We start from the raw sequence: 25,411 nt of genomic DNA, 5'->3' as shown, positions 1-25,411 counted from the left end.
AGCTATCACACACCAGCAATCCTACCACTCTCTATTATTTTTTACTTTTCTTAGCCCAGTACAGACTGTCTCATAGCTCTGGCTCAGCAGTCTGAGTCAAGGTTACGCAGCCTGAGTGAACCAAAGCTGGACTCCCTACTTGAGCAGCTAAAACCCCAGCAGTGGGGGGCTACAGAGAGAGGGCAACACTCTGCCATGGCATCATATGTGATTCTTGGACACTCTTTTATTCCCCTCACTCCTCATTCCTGATTACTTCCCTGAGCCTTCTGACTTCAGTCCCTGCTTTTCTCCTCCAGTATGGAATTCTGGAAGAACAAATATGTCTACTAGCTTCCTTCAATCAGTCTTCAATTTTGTAATGCTTACTATTCAAAGTTGCCATCTACTATTGTATGTTGGCTGTCCAGTACCAATTTGCAATCTACTATTCATAGAAACAATGTTGGGCACAAGTTTCTTACTGTAGGGTTTTTTACGATACTCTTTCAGTAGGAAAAGGATATGAATCTGGACCTTTTCCCCAATGAGTGAGCAGAATTTTAGCCAAGGAAATATGTTTTCTTCTCCTTTAATCCTCTTCACAGCAAAATTTAAGAGGAACACCCAGGAAACACACCATATGCTTGAGAATATGCCATCATATACTTTGTGAGCCCTGTAGCTGCTGCTGCCCTTTAGCCATTAAAACTGCTAACAGCAGTGTTTCTAGGTAGCCAGATCATGTTTATCACAGTACGTAAATCCTGTGTGTCCAAACTGATCATGAAGTACAGCAGTCATTTCTCTGGAGCTTTCTGCAACCTTCAGCAAGTCACCAAATTCCTCTTTCCTGGGCAGGGAAAAGAAAAAAAAATCATTTAAACACAAATGATATATTTACTTACACGATAAATGGGGATCTGTGCTTGAATCTAGTTGTAGGATAACTTCCAAACTGTGTTGTGGAGTCAGCCAAGATATAACATATATTCAGACAGGGTAATATTGATCTGAAGTGGTTCACTGTGAATCCAGAAAATTGTGGCTCACTTCCAGCATTTCAAACATAGAACTACATAGGAAAAATACAACTTCTATTCAGATGCTTAATATAAGTCTAAAAATTTTCTGGACAGAAACTATATCAAAATCAATCAACTGATTTACTATTTTTCCTCAATTTCACAATATTGTCTCTGTGAAGTCTTTTACAGAATGCAAAAAGAGAAGAAAAGACATATACAATGGGAACATTAAGCTGAATTTATGACACAAATGAATGCACAGTGCATAAACATCAATCCTGATCTGACTGTTTTGCTCATCTAAGCAGAACAAAGCAGTCAGTAACACCTTTCAGGAACTATATCCATCGAATAATATAGCACACAGTTATCCCTAGGGTCTAATCTGAAGGTCATCTCCATCTGACTCAAGACACAAAATCCACATTTTTTGCATCCATTACTTTGGACCCACACTAGACTGATCCACAATCTGTTTTTCAAAGTCCTTTTAGGACTGAGCCTTCTTTCTCTGTCCTCACTTGCTCTAATCACAAGCAAAGGAAAAAGAAATAAAAGTTTTTTAAAGGCTAGAAATTATGGACCAAGAAATTGCAGAATCACCATTGCTGGATTTTCTGTAGCTATGACTTTCAATATATGGATGAATTTTATACACAGCAGGAGGGGCCAATAGACACCTCTCTTTAGCATTTGGACATTCTACATACTGCTTACTGCTGAATTTGGGGTACAGCCACCTGTTGGGGACTAGACTAAGGTAGGTTTTCATACCCAAGATAAGCAGTTATAGGCATAAACATAAATTTATTAGTAAACTTAACATTCAATATAGATGTAACTACACCCACACAGATATGTATCTTGTATTGGAGAATTGGATACAGTCTTGTATTGGAGAAGAGTTTCTTCTACAGCATATTCATTTAAACAACCTACTATTTTGTTCCCAAACTACTTGTAAATTTAACCCAAATTTCATGCATAATTTTAGGTGGAAGAAATAAGAATTTATAACATTCTGGAGGACTGAATGCTGAAAGCTCTAACATTATGTTCTCTGTTTATTCTATGAGAAGTGCATACCTTGAATAGTAGCAAATAATTTCAGTTTCTTTTTCCAACTGAGGGAATCCAAAACCACAGCTCATACTAGTTATATGAATACCTTAAATATCAACTGGTTGTTCAGTCATTGATCAGTGCAGAAAGATGAACCAGAAGTTCGTTAAGTGTGCTCACAAGGAATCTATTCTACCATTAGATGGCTTCCTCAGGCATTGAAGTAAAAACTCGTCTTCGGAAAATATTTTGAGATATATGGCAAATATTAACCTATAGCCTGGAACTTTGAAAATTTACCTTGAGCTCCAAGTTGCATTAAATAGTTAATTATTTCAGATACTCAGAGGAAGCAGGTTCTTGTTTGGAACTACTCACTACAAGTTAAGAGATTAAAGAAGCTGTTCTGCATAATTTGGTTCTGCATCAATAATTTGGTTTGTGTGTATTAATTTCAGTGTTAGTGCCAAATCTAGTAATAAATTCAAATCTTGATTTCATCATTTCAAAAGAAAATATTAATACCTAATTTTATTCTTAAATAAAAGTTTGGCATTTTGTTGTTAGAAATTCAACAGGAATAAGAGAATTCTTGGGGTTTTTAAATATATATTCTGCCAAAATATTCCATACATGCATGTATTTTAGGTTAATATATGACAATGAAATAAATCAAAATTTGAGCAGTACTGGTTTATTATTTCATTGCTGTGTGAAGAGCTGATGAAATTGAACTGTTGTGTACCATGACATTTTGCCTGCACAATGCAGTAACCACTTTATGGAAAATAAGTTGAGAATCTCATTACTTGACCAAGATTTATGATGGAACTTGTAAATGTATTTGCTTTCAATAAATCTGACAGAGATTGACCACCATCCTTGTTAACATTTTGATAGACATCCTCTTTTAATGTCACCTAATTACAAAACAGCCAGAGCAATGTGGCACTAAGATAAAAATTCAGTCTAGAAATAGTAATAACTGCCAGATTTAACTCATATATTTATTTTCTGGAGATCAGAAATAGCCCTTCTCTTTTCTGACATGCATATTAGAAAAGCTACTCAAAAAAGATCTGAACATTTTCTAAATTCTAGAATCCATCTCATTTTTTTTTTTCTGAAGTATTCCTAAAGTGTCTACTTCCATTATGTCAGTGTGAAGAGCTCCCCTGCCTGTCTCCAAAGGAAATCATATGCTTCCCGTTACTGGGTGATGCAGATCCGTGTGGTCTGCAAGGGAGCAATTCCTGGCACAGGGAAAAATAAGCTCAGGTGATATATTACCTGTAATGTAAAATATTGTATTCATTGTATATTCTGGAGATCAATCTATTTTACTTCATTTCCTCAAAATCCTTTTTCTCATTTTGTTTCAAAGTATAAAGTTGTTGTTGGAGCATACCCTCATTTCTCATTGTGGTTATTCTCTCTGTTGCTGGGATTGGTGCACAAAGATCAAAGCCATGGAATTTCCTTTGGAATTTAACTTTTTTCATAGAAAATTCTCAGTTTTATCAATACTGAGGATGCAGACATAGACAAAATTCCAAACTGGTAAACCAGATAATAAATGCTGCATAATAAATTTATTTTGGCAAGTGCCCAACAAAGCAGTGTTAAGAGAAAGTTAAATACATTTCAGCAATGTACAAAAGGTTTCTAAACAAACACCCTTTAAAATGCACTTCAGTAGCACATGTTTAAAATCCCTTATGCATCAGTTCACAGGGGAAACAGATCACTTCAATAACTGACAAGTGTTTCTTCAGGGGGAAGTTTAATTCAGATGTTTCAATTTCTTTATTCGAATGCTACAGTCATGTCTACCATGGCTCACATAGACAGAGTGATTCAGGAGTCACGCAGGTGAATACAGAAGTAATAAAATATGAGAAGTTTAAAAATGCAAAAAAATATAGAAACAAACACAGCTATTTTTGACTAAACAATATATTATGAAATTTATTTTTTAAAAAATACTTTCATATCCTCTGCTGTTTAGGGGCTGTTTTTACATTAGTCTGAAATTCATCTGTGCCATCAAGTTCCACTGGATTCTCATATTTTCATCTTAGTTAAACTCATATCACATGAATATTTTTATGCAAGTTTAAATCTTGTTTCATCAGGACAGACTCAGATTGCTAACTGAACCATGATTAATCATGTATCTAATTGCATTTCATAACATAGTGCATAGATGAAGCACCAGTGTTTTGGGGACTTTGTTCTCATCCACCATAAGTTACTTTTCTGTCTCCTTTCTGACATCTATTTTCCACAGTCTCAGGTTCAGAAAAAAAATTCTTTAATATTTTGTGGTGCGTTGACCTTGGACAGTTGCCAGGCACCCACCAAGCTACTCTATCGCTTTTCCTCCTTAACAGGACAGAGGGAAAATGACAAACACAGGATGGAAATAAGGAAGATCACTTACCAATTGTAAAAAAGTTGGGGAAAACGGACTGGACTTGGGAAAATTGAATTTATTGCCAAGAAGAATAAAATAATAGGGAATAAGAACAAATTAAAAAAAAAACCAACATATTTTCCCCACCTTTGCTTTCATCCCAGGCTCAGCTTCAATCCCAACTCTTTTAACTCCTGCACCTCAAGTGGTGCAGTAGAATGGGGAAAATGGTCAGTTACAGTCAGTTCACAACACTCCTTCTATGCTGTTCCTTCCTCCTCACTCTCTTTCCTTGCTCCATCATAAGGGCTTACCCATTGGAGACAGTGATTCATGAACTTCTCCAACATTAGTCCTTCCCACAGGCTGACTGGTCCAGTGGGGTCCTGCTGTGGAGTGCTGTCCTCAGTCACAGGTCTGACAGCAAACTTGCTCCTGTGTGGTGTCCTCCCCATGGGCTGCAGTTCCTGTCAGGAGGGCAAGCAAAGGCCCTTCATGACTCACAGCTGCTTTTAAGGGTTATTCACCTGCACTGATGTGGGGTTGTCTAAAGGCAGCAGGTGGCTATTTGCTCCATTGTGGATATCCATGGGATGCAAGGAATGTCACTATACTCTCTGCACACTGTAGGAGAATCTCTGGTTGCATGCCTGAACTACCTTCACCCTCTCTTTCTGCAATGACCTTGGGGCCTACAGAGTTGTTTCTCTTACATATTCTCACTTCTCTATCCCAGCTTCTAATGGGATTTTTCTCTTTCTTAAATATGCTACCACAGAAGTGCTCCCACTGCTTCTGATGGGCTCAGCTTTACTTAGTGGTGGGTTATCAGTTTCTCAAGGTTGAGATTGAAAGCACTTGAGATGGTGTTTCATGTTTGGACTCAGGCGTTTATTATTTATTACCTTTGTTACAGTTTCATCGCTGTGAGTTTGGCAGCTTTTTCATTAGCAAGGCACAAAATGGCTAACTAACTCTTTTTACAAGGTCTTTTAAAACTAAACGATCCAATTAAGAAAGGACACCTAGATTATTTTCCTTTTTAACCCAATAGCTCATCCCCTGAATTTCACAATGTGGTCTTTTCTATCCAAGCTTAAAACATCACCCAAACCTGTGAAGAAAAAGGAAGAAGGTGAAGAAGAACAATTTTCCTCCACCCTAAAACCTCCATCTTGCTTCATATCTATTTCTATATTCTAAAATCCCAAACTCCAAGTTTTCCACCCTGTGATATTACAGACTTCTAACCAACTATGCACCTGTAATCCCAGTGCTATTAACCAATTTTAAAAGCCTGTTCCATGACCTCAGGTCAAATGCAGTGTTCTCTTGTGGTTCTGTGCATTTAAGCACAGAAAGTTTAAAATTCTCATCATCCAGGATTCCAACAGCCTGTCTGTTTTGGAGCCAGCTGGATCCCTCTCTGACATAAGGGCAGCTCCTGATATTTCCTCACAAAGGCTGCTCACACAGCTGCCAGCTACCAAAACTTTGCCACACAGATCTAATTTGTTTTTTCAGTTTGTTTCACCTTATATAGTAAGGCAGTAGAATGAAAAAAATAAACAAACAAAACAAAACCACACAAAACTTTAGAAATATCTAAAATGCACATATTCATTGATGGCAATACTAGACAGTGCTATTTTTTCATGCAGCCTGACTACTAGTAAAAATGGTCATTTAATTTCATCCTTTGCTATGAAAACTCACATCTAGATATTGCTTAAAATTGATCTGTTTACAACTCAAACTTAACAGCTTTTTCTTTAATCACTGTACTTAACCATACTTAACTATTCACTGTGACTTCTGACAGGAAAGTTCTCAGATTCCTCTGCAAGCATGAGGAACATTTCCCATCTTGAGGAATCTAAAGCTCTTCTGTAGCTGCCATACTGCAGACAGGATTCATCTCACTTAACTTCAGCTGACTAGTCTGGTCCTGGGCAGAGACAGGAGATTGCAGGCAGGGGTTAATGTCTGAGATGCCATGTGCTTCATATACTTCTCCTTATTTTATTAAATAATCTGGGAGAATAAAATTACTGAGATTAAATCAATACTATGGATGGGGAAAAGCTTTCCTCAGTGGTAAGTGAACACTAACAAATCAGTGGTCCTTAAATTAATTTAAATCTTCCAGAAAATAGTATATTGCAAATGTATAGACCTTCATACGTTATCGTAACAGACTTCACATCAATGTCTAATGGTAAGGCAAAAATATTTTTAGCCTTATAAAAGGCTAATTTGCAAATATGAGTATACTTACAATTTAAGAGGGCCAAACAGTATTGCAGTAGATACATAGAGCAAACAGTCTGTGAAATACACATGGACAGGACTGCCCCAAAACACTACTGGAGTTACTGTTGACTATAAAAAAATTGGCTTTTTCAGTTAACATTTTTGCACTGTAAAAGTTTAAACATAAACCAGTAGGACTTCAGGTCTGTGGAAGCTGGATGTCTACTATGTGTTTTTTAGACGTGCTAGAACCTAATGTCAGCATGGATCTACTGTGTGTTTGATCGCTAAAACCCCTTAAGAGTATTAGACATAATTCCACAATTCATCTAATCTGTGCTGAAGTTTAATGTAAAGCCTGTTATGTTCAAAACATCCATCTTTTTGCAGTGCTTTGCATTTTAAAGTTAGCACTTCTATCTAACATGCAGTATAAGTAAGAAAGTTGAAATATGCAAGTGTACAGGTCATTTGCAAAGTATTTATACTAGAATATACTAACTGTTCAAAAGACAGAAACCTACTTTCTGAGATTTTACCCTTATTATGACCACAGACACTATAAAGATTTCCTTGGTATACTGCTTTTACCATTTAGGTTAAAGTTTAAAGACTAAAATCAACAAAACTATTTAGATAGCTAAATGAGCAGAGGTTATGTGCTAAAGGGGTACTCATATTTAAATATCTTGCAGATGAGACTATACCCACAATTACAACAGAAAACAATTTCCCTGGTCCCCTGAAGCTTAGAGTTGCTTTCAAAAAATGCAATTTTTGTTCCTCTTTCAAATAATCTATCTGCCTACTGAGAGGGGTATTAACTATCTCAAGACAGTCCCATTCTCCTTAGCCCTAATTATCATTTCCTATCTTCTTTCTCTAGAATTTAACCAGCTAAAACAACTCTCAGAACAAAATACTGCAGAGGCAAACTGTTTGTAATGATTTTAATGATCGCTCCCCATGCTTGCCATTTTGCTGTGAAAGCCATCATGGTAGATGCCCCCGAAGCTGCCTGATGAGGTGTTTCTGCAGGGCTTGAACTCTTTCAGTATAGAATCAGTCCCACATCGGACTCTCACAAGTTATTTATGAAAACAGTAGACAATTCAAATATAGAGTATTCTCTTCTTTTCAAGAAAACAACAGAAAACTGTGGACATTTTAGCTGAGGTACCATCAGTACCCCATGAGAGGCTATAATGTTGGAGAGGCTCCAGACTAAGAATATGGAAAGGTGTTCTTGAAAGTTCTAGCAAAAAAAGGGAAGGTGATCAGTGCACAATTACTCGTGTCCATTTTTAATGGCTTTCCCAGATTATTTTCTTTTTTTCATTTGCGTAAAATATTTAAATGAACTTATTTTCACACAGCTAATCTTCAGTTTTAAAAAAAAGTGATCAGGACAATTTTGAAAATATTTTGTTTGAAACTAAGTTAACACTGGAATTCCTCGGTCTATTTAAACTTGTCATCTTCAATTGTTCATAGTGACAGATTTCCTAATGCTCACCAGGCACTCATGCATTTTATGTTTGTTGGAGTGTGCATCTTGTAATGTTCACAGCTTCACTGATTCAATCATTCCTATTTTTGCTACTGATTTGGAAAGACTCACAGTATGAGGGAGAACAACAGGAGTGAATTGGTGATGCTGATTTCATCCAAGCATTTATCAAGATTCATAAATATACAGAAAGCCTAATTCACCATTTTCTTGGAAGTGATTTAATTTTCATCATTCTCTTATCTTATAGAAGAATCCTTTTATTTTCATAGAGCGTAGACTCAAAAAAAAAAAAAAAAGGCAAAAGAAATAAAAATAATACCAGTCTCTAAGGTCTAGATAAGCATCTGCTCAAGCTGTTCAACTTTGTCTAAATTGTTTCATACCTCTATTTCACAGAGACTTCAAAGACACCCTTTGCCTCACCCATTCAGTGAATACATAACCCCTTCTAAGAAGCAAAACAATTTCATCCAACAAAACACATGAGCTTCCAAACAGCATAAGAACTAAATAACCATTGAGAGTGACTAACCCAAATTTCAAGTCCAGAGTTTTTCAGTCCTTTTCAGTTTGTTTACCTGCATAAATTTCCCAAAGGAGATGTGGATCCTTTCAGAAATATCACGTCTGTAGACTTCTGCAGCGTACGGGAAGTTTGCATTATATTTGCTGGGGGTTTTTTTGCTGAAAACCACTGGGGTCTGCAGAGCAAAGGCTGAAAATCCCTGTTCTGGTCTAAATCAGGCATAGCAGAGATGTGAGTATGCACTTCGCCATTTACACTCCAGGGTCTTCCTCATCAAATGTTTTCACAGAAGATGCCTTATGAGGACAAGATTGTGAATCGAAGGCTGAATGGGTGGGAGGAAACTGTGATTTATGCATCAAACAAGAGGCAAGCTCCTTCCACTTTTATTTTCCTAAAAAAATTCTAAAGGCTGTAATTTCATATGATTTATGATAGGAAACTTTTAACACATTCATAGAATCCTATTTTGCATTCAATCTAGTTATGACCTTGTCACACAATTTTATTTGTTGAGAACTTAGAAACTCTGAGATCTCCAGAGACAAGAAATACATGGGCCACATTGTGGTCACAATGTAATTTAAAATATTTCTGGACATTCTTGGAACTCTCTTGCAATTTAAAAAAAAATATTTATTTATTCTACTTACAGAATTTGGGTTTTGGGGAAAAGGGATAGAAATACAGATTAGGTTAGGAAGCACATAGAAAAGTGATGGCTGAAAATAATGCAAATAAATAAAGACATCCAAACCTCATCAGTACATTTTATCATCATTTTATTCAAATCCTGACTTTAAATTAAAACAAATTGAGACTTTTTCACTTAAGATGCTTATACCTATCCTTCTTTCACCTAAAAGCATACAAATTCTTTCTTTACTGCATGCTACACATAAACATATGGGCCATATTTTGGAATGGAGCTATGAAGAAAATATTTTGCTGCTATTAACACAAATATGAAAGGAGACTATAGTGACGTGACAGCTGTTGGTGTATTACCTACCTAGAGGGCTCTCTGAAGTGTTTATTTTTCACCATTGCCCATTTGGTTCTTTCAGAATTTAGGTGAAATATAAGATTATAGAGCTCTCCAACATGCACTCACAAATCATGGAAGGTATTTTTATCTAAGTGTCTAATATAAGAGTAAGTTTCTTTCATACACATGAAACAGCACTAACATGGCCTACTAACTGTACAAAGCTCAACAGAAATAAATCTGATCAACTCCTCAGATAGCTCAAACCTCCAAATATGCTGACAGTACTAGAACAACAAATCAACAAAAGTTTAATAAATAATGCTACTAATATACAATGGAAGAACAAGTGATGATAACGTTATACCTGTCCCATGCATAATGCATATACATACTAAATTAGTAATTTTAAAATGAAAACCAATAGACTATGTTCTCTTATTTAAGAAAGTTTAAGTGAAAGGGTAAAAATATATCTTAAATTAAACTAGAGTGTTTAAAAAGTAAGCTTAGTATTCCAGGGAGCTCAGACAATATATTTTCCTCTGTATTCTTTTAGAGCATAAATCTTTAGGAGAGTTAAATGTAAAACAGCCTTTAAGGGAGCAGGACTCAGTCAATGAGATAAAGAGGCAAGTAGCTCACAAACAGGAGAGCAGTTAAAAGTAAAGATTCATCAGGGATCTTACCTAATGAAGACAGAAAAGACCTTGGAGTACCTGGAGTAGCTGCTATTTGAGATTTTCAAGGACAGGCTAGTTAGTGTCAGCATTTGTCAACAATGACTGAGATACAAATTATTCTCCTTTTTTATGAAGGTTGCATTAGTTTGTCTCCCACAGCCCCTTCCAGACCTCTTTTAGTAGGAATGCATGAATTTGGATTGGAAAATTACCTAAGAGCCTTCATAAAAATGCTGAAAACTGTGTTTGTTCTGCATCTGTTCCTGCACAGCACAAAGTATTGGAGCACTTGAGAGCTTGATTTCACACCCATTTCTCAGCAGATCTCAAGAGAAAAGGTCAGGAAACTAGTTGAAGTTCTCTGATCCCGGACCACCACCAATGTACAAGATAGGACTGAGTTTCTAGATCCAAGTTATGCATTGGCCTTGAGAGAGTATGCAAAAGCAGCATCATAGGGTGGAACATCCCTCCTCTTTAGTGGTTCTTGCACAAGATATTGTCCCTGGCATTCTCTGTCCCTGGCAGAGGGACGCAAAAGGTAGGAGAAGTAAACTACATTACCCACTACTCGGATCTTTCCTATGAATGAGAATAAACTCTTTCTGTTCCTTAATGTTTATTTTAATTTATATTTACTTTAGAACAACATCCCCATTTCTAGCCTCATTTTCCCCAGGTATTTGAATATTTATGAAGCTATATAAACAAGAGTATATGGAGATTGAATATTCCTTTATAAAAACTCAGTGGTAGGATTTACAGAATATTTGTACTTTTCATGACTGATGTTGAAAATTGAAAATATAATTTTCACAGAAGGCTTATGTGGCTCCTGAAAAACCTGTCAGTTTTATATTTTACATTTGGGGGGGGGCGGGGGGGGCGGCGGAAAGGAGCAAGAAAGAAAGAGAGAAAGCAAGAAAAGCAAGATGTATGGAAAAATGCACTAGGTACTTTGTGAGACAGCAGTTAGCACTTGCCCTTTCCCAAGCACTTCTCCTGCTGTTTGAGAAGCAGAGCCTGCACTGTGTAACAAGTCACAGTGTACACAGTTACAACAATCACCATCAGTGTCAGATGTTTTACCATGACAGCCTTACGCATCCTTTTGTGCCATCCTTGTTAGGAATAATCCGTCAGTACAGCACTGCATGGAACAGCTATGTGTATGGCAACAACACTATGATTTCATTTCTTTTTTTCCTGTGTGTCAGGCCATTAAATATCTACAGCTTCCCTGCAACTTACCCTCCAGTTCTCTATAGCACTAGGTAAAGAGTTCTGCTGCCATTAATTCTCAGAGTTGCTGCTGGCAGAAATTAAAGGACACAAATCATGTTCACTCTTGAGCTGCTCATTCAGTGCTGATACAATCCTAACAACAGGGTAAGTTCCCCTGTAGTTAGGACTCAGGAATTTTTGCACTATGCTACCACTTAGTCTTTTCCTAATAACACTGCTGAAAATTTGGCATGAGATTTGTTCATGCAGATGCAGCCACAGAGACCTTGCTTTTGTGCTTCATTATTGCTATTTTCCTTAATTCAAAAATAATTCATTCTAGATTGAACATAAATGTTTTATTCTTTGACTATGAAAACAATGAGATGACAATCCAAGACTAATCACATTTTCAGTAACAATAACTGAAATGGTTTACTCAGCATGCATACATTTTAAAAGACAGTTTCGTAACTGCATTTTACTAGAGGGCAGTAAAACCTTCTGCTTCGCTGAGCAAATCCTGTGTCCAAATCTTCATTTACATCCCTGTGTGGGCTGTTACACTGTAAACTTGGATCTGAGTGCATTTTCCTCCCACCTTCTTCTTCTTGCAGCCATTAAGTTTATTTCAAGAATAACACTGCAATCGACATTAAGCTAGAAGCACTATTGCTACGTGTGGGCATCTTCTGTTTTCTTGCAGTCCTAGTTAATCTATGTACAGAAATGCATTTTTTTATTTTGGTGATAGTTTCTGGACTTTTTTGTTCTGAGCATCTTTGTATTGAAATACCATTCAAACAAACTAGTTTTATTTATGAAAGCAAAAATATCTGTGAGCCTGCTCTAAATATCATAGATTATGGACAGGCATCAGCTTTTTTTCTGCACCATATGATGTAGTTAAAGAAATGGGGAAGCCCCTTTTCACACAGGCATCTTACTTCTATTTGCATTTTGCTTCTAAACTGCTAGGCAGTTGTATTCAAATACAGATTTTCTGATTAAGTGGCTTGTAATATGCTCCCCACATGAATGAGGCATCCTCAGTTATGCATAAAAATCTTCTATTGTTCGGGTATTTTTCCCATTATGCAATACCAGTGTTGAAATTCCAATGTAGCTGTATTAATTAGCAGAAAAACAAACCAGTTTTATTATCAAGAAAGATGTATTTTGGAAGCAGTTGGTTACTTAGCAACAACTTCAGGTATTAAAACTTCTTTTACTAACAAGCAGGGGAAAAAAAAGGATATTGCTCACTACAGTACATTAGATCAGCATGCTTTGTGTAAAGGATTTTAACAGTCAAGAGATGTGACTGTGTTTAAGATTCCTTTTTCCAGTCACTAGTTCATTGTCAGCAGCATCTACAGAGCAGCTTTATGTGCATTCAGAGACAGCCAGGAAATTAGTTCTGCATGACTGACTCAGCACTGTAGCACTGAGAAACACTCTCACCCATTTCCTTAAACAATTGTTTATATCTTGGGTGATAACAATGTTAAATATCAAAATTCTAGATGAAAAAGCTCAGATGCTTTATTTGCATTAAAGGTAAAGAAGTATTAGCACTAGTAAAGTGAAGTCCTAGCTTATTTCTGGCCTTACTAGACTTTTTTTGCAATTATTATTGAAAGTTCAGAATGATTCCTGGTAGCTTGTTTAGTATTTTCTTTGATGTTAAATGGAACTGATAAAAAAAATGCCAGCTAACTAAAATCAAATGAAAGTAATAGTGCCTTATCAAAGTGAAGAATCTAAAATGAAATAAAATCCTTAAATCAAAAATATCTATTAGACTTTTCATGATAGAAAAACAAGTCAGATCTCATGAAGACCTATATGCATTGAGAATTCAGATAATTCAAGATAAATCAAGGACTTAGGGTTCATATTATAGATATTCAGTTGTTTCTTTATGAGTTGAGTTAAGTCGAGTTGTTTCTTTTACCCAAGCTGCTTGGGACTCCCCAATGATGGGCATTTAGACATCTGCCCAAAGATAAGCACTGAAAGTTCCAAGCAGTAGTTTGGCAAATTTGAACAGGCCCTGGGAAGGCATTTTGCTGCCCTCCAAATGCAATATGAAATAGTCTGGTCTCTAAGAAAACACTGAGAACAGAGTGCAAGCAGCATATTGCCTCTTTACCCAGATGAATTTATGAAGACACATGATGTACTCAGCATTCACAGTATTGAAGCCTTCCCTGGAAATATGAACTATAACCTTGATTTCTGAGCACTATCAGGGCTTACACACTTTTTTAAAGACACATCCAGAAGAAACCTTCCATTTTCCACTACCAGGAAGTAGAGGCTTTCAAACCTTATGAAATTCCAGAGCTAAGTAGCAGCTGAGTGGTTTCTCAGCAGCACCATTTTGGATTTAGGCAATACATTCCCTCTAAGGCCTGCTGAAAGAGCATGAACCCTTTTATTGTATCCTAATAATTTCTGATTTCTTTCTAGTTATGAAGTTAATTTGAAAATACTGTCTGTCAGCATTTAGTGTTGCTCTTGTCTTAAAATGGAGAGCTCTTCAACCAGAGGTTTGCTTTCTAAGTTTCCACAATGTGTTATTGGATAGGGCTAAAGGACCTCTAAAAGCAGTGTGTTTTCCAGTAAATCTCCCGATTGCTAACACAGTTTGGCTTCAGCCATATGCAGAATATTTTTCAATTTGTTTCTTGGCTAAAGCAAAAAGTCAGCTCTTATTTATGGATTTATCTATTCAGTTGGGTACATTTGTTTCCTGTAGCAACGTGCACTGTTTATTATTAAAGAATGAAAGAATATTGCTTTCTGTTGTGATAATTTTGCATTTTCTTTGATGTCTGATAAGAGAGTATTTTTTCTTATTAACCTCTGGGACAACAAGACAATTTCATGCTGTCAGTAAAATACTGACAAGACTGGGCTCAGAGTTTCCTTTTTTGTATTAAAAAAATAAAAGCAAAATAAAATAAATCTCTGATCCATAAATATAGATTTCATGAAACATAAAAAACATTTCATATTGGTTATATGCAGGGAAGAAAGATAATGGCACATTAGTTTGTCTTTTTAATGCATTTTCCTACAATAGGTAGCGGAGTAACTTCAGTTTTCAGTCTTGAATGGGTTAGTAAGGAATTCCTAAGTGATGGAATAAGAGTGATATATGAAGGATAAATAAATGTTGTAATGTAAGAAAGATGTGTTATGTGACAGGAGCAAAGATATAAGCTTGAAATCTATATCATTCTGCCCAACCCAAAACATCTCCTCTGAAATGTGTCTGCAATGTGCTTTCATTCAGCAAAGACATATCACTACAACCAATGTGACCACCCTCACAGTTACTGTAAGTAAATGTACCTATCCAGGAGCCTGTCAATAAAAAGCCAGATGGAGTAATAAAAACTTTGTCAGATCATCATATTAAACATTAAAGCTGAAAACTGTGGACCGTGCATGGTTCATTAAGATCATGCATGCTATATAATTCCCCTGAAACTGACATCCTTTGAAAGCTTAAAAAAACCCAAAAAAACTCTGACATAAAATACAGCTTACTGTAAACAGTACTGCATATATCTCAGAACCCTCATTTCAATTTGGAAGAAAAATAGAAGTTGTTCATGAGTTTTATCACCAATCAGTAAAACATCATATTTAAATAAATTAAATTCTCAACTTAGCACCCTAGTGTAAAATCAAATTAACGAGCCAGTAATGTGCTCTGAAAGAAGATAGGTCAACAGTATCCTAAGCTGCATTAGGAAGAACATTGCCAGCAATCTTTTACCTCTGCTCAGCACCTCACTCACATCTGGAGTAATGGGTCCAGTCCTAGAGTTCCTGTACAACAGAGATGCATGCATAATAAAGCAAATCTAGTAAAGGATCACAGGAATGATCAAGGATTGGAACACCTGATGTGTGAGTGGATACTCAAGGAACTGGAACTGTTCAGCCTTCAGAAAAGAAGTCTTAATGGGGAATCTCATCAAATAAATACTTGTTTGGGAACAAGTGGAGATGAAAGAACAAGAATATTTTCCATGGTACCCATTGACAGAACAAGGGGCACTGGGCACACACTGAAATACAAGAATTTTTTATTTTCCAAAGTTGGTTTAATTCTAGAATAGGTTTCTGTCATGGTTTGACACTGGCACAATGCCAGTGCCCCCATGAAAATGTGATCCCTCCCTTGAATGCTGTGAAGTGGAATCTAGAATAGAGCAAAGCAGGCCCAAGCTTAATAACAGAAAAAAAAACTTTATTAAACTACTACTACAAAAGAAAAGAGAAAACTAAAGAAGGGAAAAAAAAAAACCACACAAAGATCAAATGAAAACCTTGCAAAACATTCCTCCCCCCACCACCCAACTCCAACAAACCACAGTGAGACACAATCTGGACCCCAATTAGGTTTCCACCCTCCAAACAACCGATACTCAGCCCATCGAGGGAACAGAGTCTCTCCTGTGCCACAGACCCCCCAAGAAACACAGCTCCACATCCTGTGTTTCCATGTCACACATGGCACCGCCCGGAGAAAAGTTTGCCATGGTGACCTTTCTCCTTTCCATGGACAGTGCTCTCACCACCAATGCATGGATGGACAGACTGCTTTTAGGATTTTTCCTTTCAAGGATGCCCTGAGGGGAGGGGAGAAAACAACAGTTCAGTTTTTCATTGTTTGGGACCACAGTGCCCCCCATTTTCCCCTGGGGCCGAGGGCTCAAGAACAGAGATCTTCTTCTCTTCTCCTTCTTTGAGGACAGGGGGCACCACCACAAACCCCCTAACTTTCTCTGTTCGCTCCATTTCTGTCTTTTCCCAGCTGAAGCAGGTCTCTCGGCTCACTGGCATCCTCCCAAAATACAGTCCCTCTTGGAGGAGAAGATTGGTTCAGGTTGTGGCTAACATGGAAAAGTCCAGCCAAAAGCCACTCCTTGTCCCCCTCCCATCTAGAATTCCTCCTTCTAACATCCCAGGGTCCAAGATGTCCCTCTTCCTCTCTTTCAAACCGAGGAGGGGAAGAAAAAATTCACAAGCTTTCATTTCTCAAGGAAGGGTTAAAAGTCTGAACTCCCAGGATGGCTCGATGCCCGGACATCCAGCAACTCCCACACAACTGGGCACCTTGCAGTTCCCCCTCTGCTCCTCCTTCCTCGTGGTGGAATTGCTGACAGAACTGCCGTTGTCTCTTTCTCTCTCCCTCTCGGGAGAGAAACTCTGGGGGGGAATGGAGACATCCCAGATTTCTTCCACCCTTCCATCTGCAGGGGCCAGCCCGGTTCCAGTCCTTCCACCACCCTTGGGGCCTACCTTTATCAGGCCATAGGGCTTCCCCTCCCCCACCCAGCTCGTTGCTGGGCAGGGGAGAGTTTTGCACTGCACGCTGACCGGAACCAAAGAGAGCGAGTTCCCCTGGGAATTCTGCTTTTAACCCCTCTGTGTTCTCAGAGGCGTGTCTACTTTCAATTGGTCAATATCTAAATTGACCTCTTCCTTCCGGAAAAAATTCTCTTTCCGTGTCAAACCACGACAGTTTCCCAGAGAGGTCTTGGGGTCTTCATCCTTTGAGATATTCAGAACAACTGAATACTAACAGAGCAATCTTGTTACAGCTGACCCTGGCTGTATGTGGAGTGGTTGCACTAGGTGATTGACCTGTTATTTGATGCAGATGGTCACCTCAGAAACAGGGACAGAGGTGAGCTGTTCAACGCTTTCTTTCCCTTCACTCTTCATCACCAGTGATGGGCTATGGGGGTCCCAGAGACCTGAGCTGAGGAACCATTGATGCCCCAGGTTTTAACTTTTATATTTTTCAGATACTATTCTGCTTTAGAGTGTAAGTCTAGGCTTCATATGGATAGTAAGCTCTCTTCACAGGATGGGTAGACAAAACAACTCCTTTTCTAACTGGGGACCCAAGGACAACCAATCCAGATCTCAGGTCCAGGAGCATAAACAACAGTGGACTGAAAAGAGAAAACAAGAAGAATGGGACTTAATGGGCTAAAGCTGTAATTGGACAATCAGCTCCAATATGCTAATGGACCAAAACTTATAAAAGTGTGAGACCCCATGACCTGTTGTCCATTTTGTGGCCATTTTGGGTTGTGCTGCCTAAGGTGGCTCTATTGAGGCTTCTTAGTAAATACCTACGTTATTCTTTAGCTCCATCTAGTCTCTGCTCTAGGTCAGCCTTCACAAGGCATCACCATGGCTGTGAGAATGATAAAATCCCAGTCACACCTGAACTTTTTCAGGAACTACTACTCTAGGTGTATCTCTATGAGTCTATGGTGCCCAATGGGATTCATCTCAGAAGACTCAAAGCTCTGGTTTATGTCATCGCAAGGCCTCTCTCAATGATTTTTGAACTGTTTTGGGTAATCTGAAGAGGTTTTAGTTGAGAGAATGGCCTGAACCTCTGTCATGGAAGGTTTAGGTTAAATGTCAGGAAAAGATTCTGCACCCAGAGGTTGGACACTGGAACAGGTTCCCTAGAAAAACAGTCATGGCATCAAAACTACCTGAGTTCAAGAAGCATTTGGACAATATTTAGTCACATGGCTTGATTCCTGGGGCTGTTCTATGCAGACTGGATGACCCTTGTGCATTCTTTCCAACCCAGGATATTCTATGATTCTATAATATCCAAAGATGCTACAGGGCTCATTGGAGACAGGTTTTTGCCAGAAAGTGTTGTAATAAGACAAAGGATAATGGTTCTAAACAAATATAGGGTAGATTCAGACTAGACAGAAGGAAGAGGGTGATGAGGGTGGTGAAACACTGGAACAGTTTTATTAAAGAGGTGGTAAATGCCCCATTGCCAGAATATCCAAAGTTAAGTTTGTATGAGGATCTGAGCACCTCAGTGTAGTTGCAGATATCTCTGCTAATTGCAAGATCATTTGACTTGGTGGCTTTTAAAAGTTCTTTCCAAACCAAACTATTTATGATTTTATGATTCCATGAGTCTGTGAAAAGGGAACCTCAGTTTAGGGTTGAATCTAGAATTCACCATCAATTTAAAAGTTACTGATACAAACACACATGTAAACAATATACCATATGAATGATGTCGCTGAAGCACTAATTTTACTAACCCAAGGAGTTGTTCTTCCATACAGTAATTACAGGAATTTATTGTCTGGGTGATATTTAAACCTTAGTCTTCCTGCTTTAATTTATATTAACAGAATAATTAATAAAATATTTGATATTATTTTATATTAATATAGAGTGATTATACTTTCTAGTTCTATTTAGTTATGAACTGATGCTGCAAAATTTAGGGTGACCTGAGGTTGCATTTGTATATACCATTATATAAAAGTGTAGTAGTTCATAGCATTATTCTTAATCCTTAAAGGCATTATTTTAATATCAGTACTTATTTTGCAGTGTGCAGGGGATGCAAGTTACCTCTTCATATTCAGAAATAGAAAGTTTTCTAAAGACATACAGAATAAAACCTCAGGCACAGGAAGGTATGCCCTTTGGTATGCTTGGCCTAGAGCGGGTGAGCAAAAGAAACATTTCAGAAAGCAAGAAGAAAAGCAAAGAGATGGAGAAGTTAGCAAAGTTCCCTATTTTTATCCAGTTCACCCAGTTGTGCAGTAAGGGGTCATACAGTGCAGTAACCTGATTCAAAGCCTTGGTCCAGACCATGATTCAATCTGTAAGTTTGGAAGCCTATATAGAGGTATATAAATATTTGACAAGATGAAAATTTATGGGAAGACACAAGTTACTCAAAGGCTAACACTCAAACCACTTATTTTTGGGGGAGGACGGGTATAATCAACATCTAAGGATCCAAAACTCAGGCTTACCAGGTATCACAAGAACCAGCTATCACAAGAACTACTGTGGGAGTCATTAGTCAAGCAATAATAGCGGATCAAGTGGAAGGAAATAGGATTTGTAATATCTCTGAGTGTGGGCCAGATGGGAAGCTGAATGAATTCAAATCCAGGAAAAAACCCCAAGCAGCTTGACTACACCACAAATAATGGTAGACAATGATCCTGAAATGTTTTTGAAACATAAAATGCTTTGGGTTGCAAGGCATCTCTCTAAGTCATTTTGTCTATATGCTTCTTAAAGTAAGATCATGAACAAAGTTAGGTCAGGCAGTTCAGGGCCCTGTCGAGTCAAGCTTTGAATATCTCCAAGGATGGACTTCTCACAGCCTGTCTGTGAAAACTGCTCTAATGCTTAATCACCCTCACTATGATTTTTGACTTTTTTTCTTTATGTATCCCGCTGGATGGTCTTTTGTTGCAATTTGTGTCTGTTGCCTCTTGTTCTTTCACTGTGAATGGTTGTCAGAAGTCTGGTTATGTCTTTTTTATAAACCCCTTTAACTTTTAGTAGTCTGCAATTAGATTTTCTTGATCTTTTCTTCTCTGACCTGAAAAACTCCTATTCAGTTTTCTTCACCTCCTGCATCATATGCTCCATTTCCTAATTGTCTTCCTAACCAAATATTGGACTTTCTGAAGCTTGTCAATCTCTTCTTTGTATAGGAAGAAACGATACTGGGAAGAGTAACATATAAATGCCCTAAAGTGTCACAGAGAAAGGAATAATTGACTCACTGACTCCACTGCTACTCAAACAGCATGCAGTTAGCTTCCATTGGTGCAGATGTTTTGTCCACCAGGGCTGCACAATCCTTTTCTGCAGTGCATCTTCCTGGCTGGGAGGTTGTAATGTTCCATGAGTTTATTCCATCTCAGATAGCAGAACTTTTTGTCTTTCCTGAATTACTGAGTTTCTGTTGGACTCTGTCTCTAGCATGTCAAGGTTTCTGTGAAAGGAAATTCTGCCATCCAGTGTATCAAGCAGTCCTCCCAGTCTGAGGCCTCACATCAACATTGTGATGAAATATTCTGTCCCCTAAGCAGACCAGATTAAGATCTTAAGTAGCATGAACTTCAGTATTACCCAAGAAACATCATTCACAATTAGTTGCCAGTTTCAAACCATTAACCTTAATGGTACATCAAATTTTTCACATTTAAAATTTGCCCATCTAGTACATATCCCCCTAGCTTGGATTCAATGATGCTATGGGCAACATTGTCAAAGTCTAGACACTACGAAAACAAACGTCATTCAATGATCTCCCTAGTGACAGCCATCTTCTCAGAGAGGGCACCATCATTGATACAGGAGTGTGCCCGTACTTGACCAATGCTAATTGTTCCAGACCACCTTCTTGACCTTTATGTGTCTTGAACTGGCTTCTAAGAGGATTTTCTTAATAATGTCCCAGGGACTGAGGGTAAAACAAGATAGCAAGGACTTCAGAAACTCTTCTGTGTCCTTCATTAGTGAAAAACCATCCAATCCATCCAACATGCCAAAATTGTTCTTTGGTTCTCCTTTTGTTTCTGATGTAGCTTTAAGAACCTCATATTCTCCTTTATAACTTATTTTCCTTCCTGTCTCCATTTGTAACTCCATCTGAATTTTTATCTTTCAGATCCATTTCAGCATGTTCAGAGGATCATTGTATATCCCTCCCTGGTATTCCAATCATACTTCCATTTTCCATATCTACTTCCATCTCCTTTTACATAGGCAAGTATATCCTGTGGTTGATGATAATATTTCAGACTAGCTTTTGGACAGCAAGATCTCAGATTATGGATCTTCTTTATAGCAGTCATGAGAAGTATGATGTCTTGCCTATCTCTCACTGCACTTGTGATTCTAGATTGCTTTTGTTCTCTGAAGAACTTCCAAACAAATGGAACAGAACACATAATTCCCTCTCAAAACACATTTACAGCTAGGCTGAAGAATCTAACTTTACCTGCAGTCACTGTAAAATTAAAAGAACAATCAGATCTTTCTCCTGGCAATTCTGACATAATATCCTTTTTAACTTTGTAACAGATGTGCTTTAAACATATCACAGGAAAAAAGAAACAAAATTTCCCAGACAAAGTTTCATTTCCCTTCATCATCACTGAGAAACAGCTGGAATGCAGATAACGTATACTTTGGTTTTCTATACACACTCATTATGGTTAATGACCTAGTCAGTACAATTTTTAACTTCATCTATACCTTACGAATGTCTAGCCAAGTCTTCATTTTCTCATCATTTCCTAAAATATCTTCTGTCTCTTTCACTTGCAAAAAAATTCTTATCTGGTCAAAGAAATATCATTTTGGGAAAACAGTCCTGTTTAGTTCCATTCTGATAAAAATATTTAGTTTAAATAAATAAGGACATTTCAATACAAGGAAGCTGAAGCTTATATATACAAGACAATTTAAATTACCTGCTTTCTTCACATCATTAGTCTCACCTCAATATTATTGTCAGGGAGCAATGATTCAAGGGGTAAGGAACAGAATTGTGAGACGCATATTGAAATAGTCATGCTCTCCCAGACAAGAGGCAGAGACACCTTCAGGTTTGTGATGTTTCCAACTTATAGATTTTTGAACAAACATGACCATTAATTCTACGGAATAAAGTTTTTCTGATTCCCTTCCAGGTCCTTTGAGACAATTTATAGCTGCAGGGAGTACTGAAGGAAAAATTCAGTGAACTGTCCAAATGCATAATTGAAACTTCATAACCATAAGATTTTGCACAGCATCACAATGGTGGTGAGATATTTTACCCCTTGGCTCTTAAGTGCTTCACTGGCTTAGATTTTATAGAATGCAAATGTTGAAAAAATGGTAAATAGAAGGAGTTGCAATTACTGTTATAGGAAGTTCAATGTTTTGACAAGGATCCAGAAGTAGCAAAATGGATATATATATAAGACCAAGAAAGTTCAGATTTAAATATCAGAAAGTTGATCTGGAAGTAATACAGAGGTCAAGAAAAGTCCTATAATCTTATACTCAGAAAGACTCTATCTTGAAAGACCAAAAGGAAAGTGAGATGCAGTCAAACAATGAAAATGAATGAGGTACATTCCTCTGAAAATGGAAGAACAGACTAATTAGAATTGAGTGTAATGATGTTTGACTTCCATACAGACTGGTTGTTCTCTGTCATAAACCAGCCAAGACTGAAATGAACAAATTAAGATGTTTTACTATAGGAAGCACTGTGGGATAGTGTAGATTAGAAAATCTGAAAATCACCATTAAATTTTTAAATAATAACAATAATAACAATAGCAATAATAATAAATTAAAAATAAATTGGAAATTAAATATTGTCATCTTTTAAAAATACACAGATAGGTAGGATTAGCTTTAAATTTGAGTATCCTAACCAAATCAAGTATTCTGAATATTTATTCAACAAAACCATATGACTTAGGTTTTATGAAAATTCAATAGTCACATTCAAAATAGCCAACAAGATCATTCCAAAGCTCATATGAATATAATAAATGGCATTCTCTCTAATGGTTCAATAAACTAGCTTGAAAAGGCTAGTTTAGCAGTTGGCTAATCTCAGCCAAAAAATTAAGAAGATTAAAATTGTTTCTTCAGAAGAAATTTGAAAGAAGCTAATAGATAACTATATATCTGTGATTCTTGTGACACGTCAAAGTAAAAAAGTAAAAAATGCAAAAGTAGGTAGTGACCAAATTATTAAGTATGGGATCCTTGTCTGTTATTCAAAAGCGAATCAATGATTTACTAAATCAGATTCAGAGACAAGATGTCTAAGTAAGTGTCTGAAGGATCAGACAAGCACGGAATGGTTTAGCAAAAGAAAAACTGAGCTACAAGGTATGTGCATTAAAAGAAAGAATATAGACTATGAGATAGTGATGAATTTTTGTACCAATTTACTATCAGCTGATCATTTTAACCATACATGTCCCACACATTTTTCAATTATTTTACTCACACGCCAAAATTGCATTTTTATGATAATACTGATGTATTCCACAGGAGTATTGAATATAAACTTAAATTGAATGTTTTCCCTTGGAAAAATAATTAAACTTCTTATTCATTTTAGAGCATACCATGCTGCATTTTAATTTGGAAAGAAAAAAGGATAACAGCAAATTACACTATTAACCAAAGTAGTGTTAATAGTTTTGAAATGAAAAAGATAAGAGTTCATTGATTGTGAGCAATTAGTCTATAACAGCAGGTGGCATGAGATTTCATTTCTTTGAAGAATTCCTATTTTTTTTTTTTTTGCCTTCAAAGGATTTAGTTTTTTATGTTTAAATGAATTAAAAAAGAATCCTGAAGTGCCATAGCATGTACACACATAATCTTACAGTAAACCTTTGCCCTTTTCCCCCATCTGGATTCCACTTCCTCCATGACCTTGACTGCATACAGCTTTTAGCTTGTATGGTTTCCAGGGAAGCCAATTTATTCTTCCTGAAACCCTTCAAGCTCACTCACACCCAGGTATATTCTTGGACCTGAACTCCCAAATAGATGAGCCAAGAGTTGCCAAGATCACATGTGGATACCTACAGTGGGTGGTGGGTTGTGGTCTGACCTTGGATGGCTGCAGACCTCCACCTCTTCTCTGTCAATCCCTCCCCTCCTCAGCAGGAGAGTGGAGAGGAAGTCAGGTGGAAAGCTCATATGTTGAAATAAGGCCAGGGAGACCATTCACCAATTGCCATCACAGGCAAAACAAACTCAGCTTGGGGAAAACTAATTTAATTTCTTACCCATTACAAAAGGGTAGGATAGTGAGAAACAAAGACAAAAACCAAACTATCTTTCCCTCACTCCCACCTCGTCCTTCTTATTATCTCACTTTGGCATTTGCTCTCTGTTTCTCACTTCTTCTGTTCCTTCCTCTTCCCTCCGTGAAGTTTTCATCTCTCCTAAACACCTTTTCTCCAAGGTGTTCCCACTGTGCTCAGCTAAGCAGTAGGAGCTGGCTGGAACAAGCTATGTCCAGCGCAGGGAAGCCCTGGCATCTCTTCACAGACACCCCACTGGCAGCACCAGCACACCTGTACCCTCTACATCTCCAGAATAAAGGCCAACTGAAATGTACCTAAATTTTGTTCCAGAATTTCTGAGGTCCAAGTGGAGAGCAAGGGCTTCCCCACCCTTCTCTGTCTGACTGCAATAGGCTTTGCTTTTACACTCAGCATTTACGCTCAGGTAGCGGTCGCACACTCCTCACCAGATGTTTCTGCAGCACAAGGCAGATGCTGTGTGGGTCTGACTGTGCAGGAGTTAATTTTCTCCACAGCAGCTCTCACTGTACTGTGCCTTGCATTGGTAGCTGGAAGGGTGTTGATTACACACCAGCGTTCTGGCCACTGCTGAATAATGCTCCCTCAGCATCAGCACTGTCCAACATTCCACCCCTTCAACAGTGAGCTGGGGACAGGCAAGAGGTTGGGGAGGGATACAACTAAGAGAGCAGACCCAAATTGACTAAAGGGATATTTCATACCATGGGACATTGGCTTAGAAATAAAAGCTAAGAGGAGGAGGAAGGGAAGGCATTCATTATTTATGCTTGCCTTCTGGAGTAACTACGGCACATGATGAAGCCCTGCTTCCCAGGAAGTAGCTAAACACAGCTTGTTGATGGGAAGTAAAGAATAAAAGTTTGGGATTTTTTTTTTCTCTGAATGTGCATGTTCAACCTTTCACTTTCGCTTTAGTAAATTGCCTTGTCTCAATCTATGAGCTGTTTTCCATGTTATTTTCTCTCCTCTATCGAGCTGAGAAGTGGGGGATGAGAGAGTGGGGGTTGTGTAGTGGGTTGGTGCTGGCTGAATGCCAGGCACCCA

General features: G+C 37.7%; 1 long non-coding RNA gene across 1 annotated transcript; it reads right to left on the bottom strand.

Annotated features, from left to right (window-relative positions):
- Nucleotides 1-557: 557 nt before the first annotated feature.
- LOC116183434 (uncharacterized) lies at nt 558-6,427 on the bottom strand. The gene is made up of 3 exons (XR_004148071.2): nt 6,286-6,427; nt 4,800-4,952; nt 558-832 (listed from the first exon to the last, which is right to left on the bottom strand). It is a non-coding gene; the product is annotated as an uncharacterized LOC116183434 (long non-coding RNA).
- Nucleotides 6,428-25,411: the final 18,984 nt, after the last annotated feature.

This window comes from Lonchura striata, chromosome 3 (genome assembly GCF_046129695.1).
Source record: "Lonchura striata isolate bLonStr1 chromosome 3, bLonStr1.mat, whole genome shotgun sequence".
NCBI classification, from domain to species: domain Eukaryota; kingdom Metazoa; phylum Chordata; class Aves; order Passeriformes; family Estrildidae; genus Lonchura; species Lonchura striata.
The sequence above is the reverse complement of the archived record's forward strand: the minus strand, read 5'-3'. Positions and strand labels throughout refer to the sequence as shown.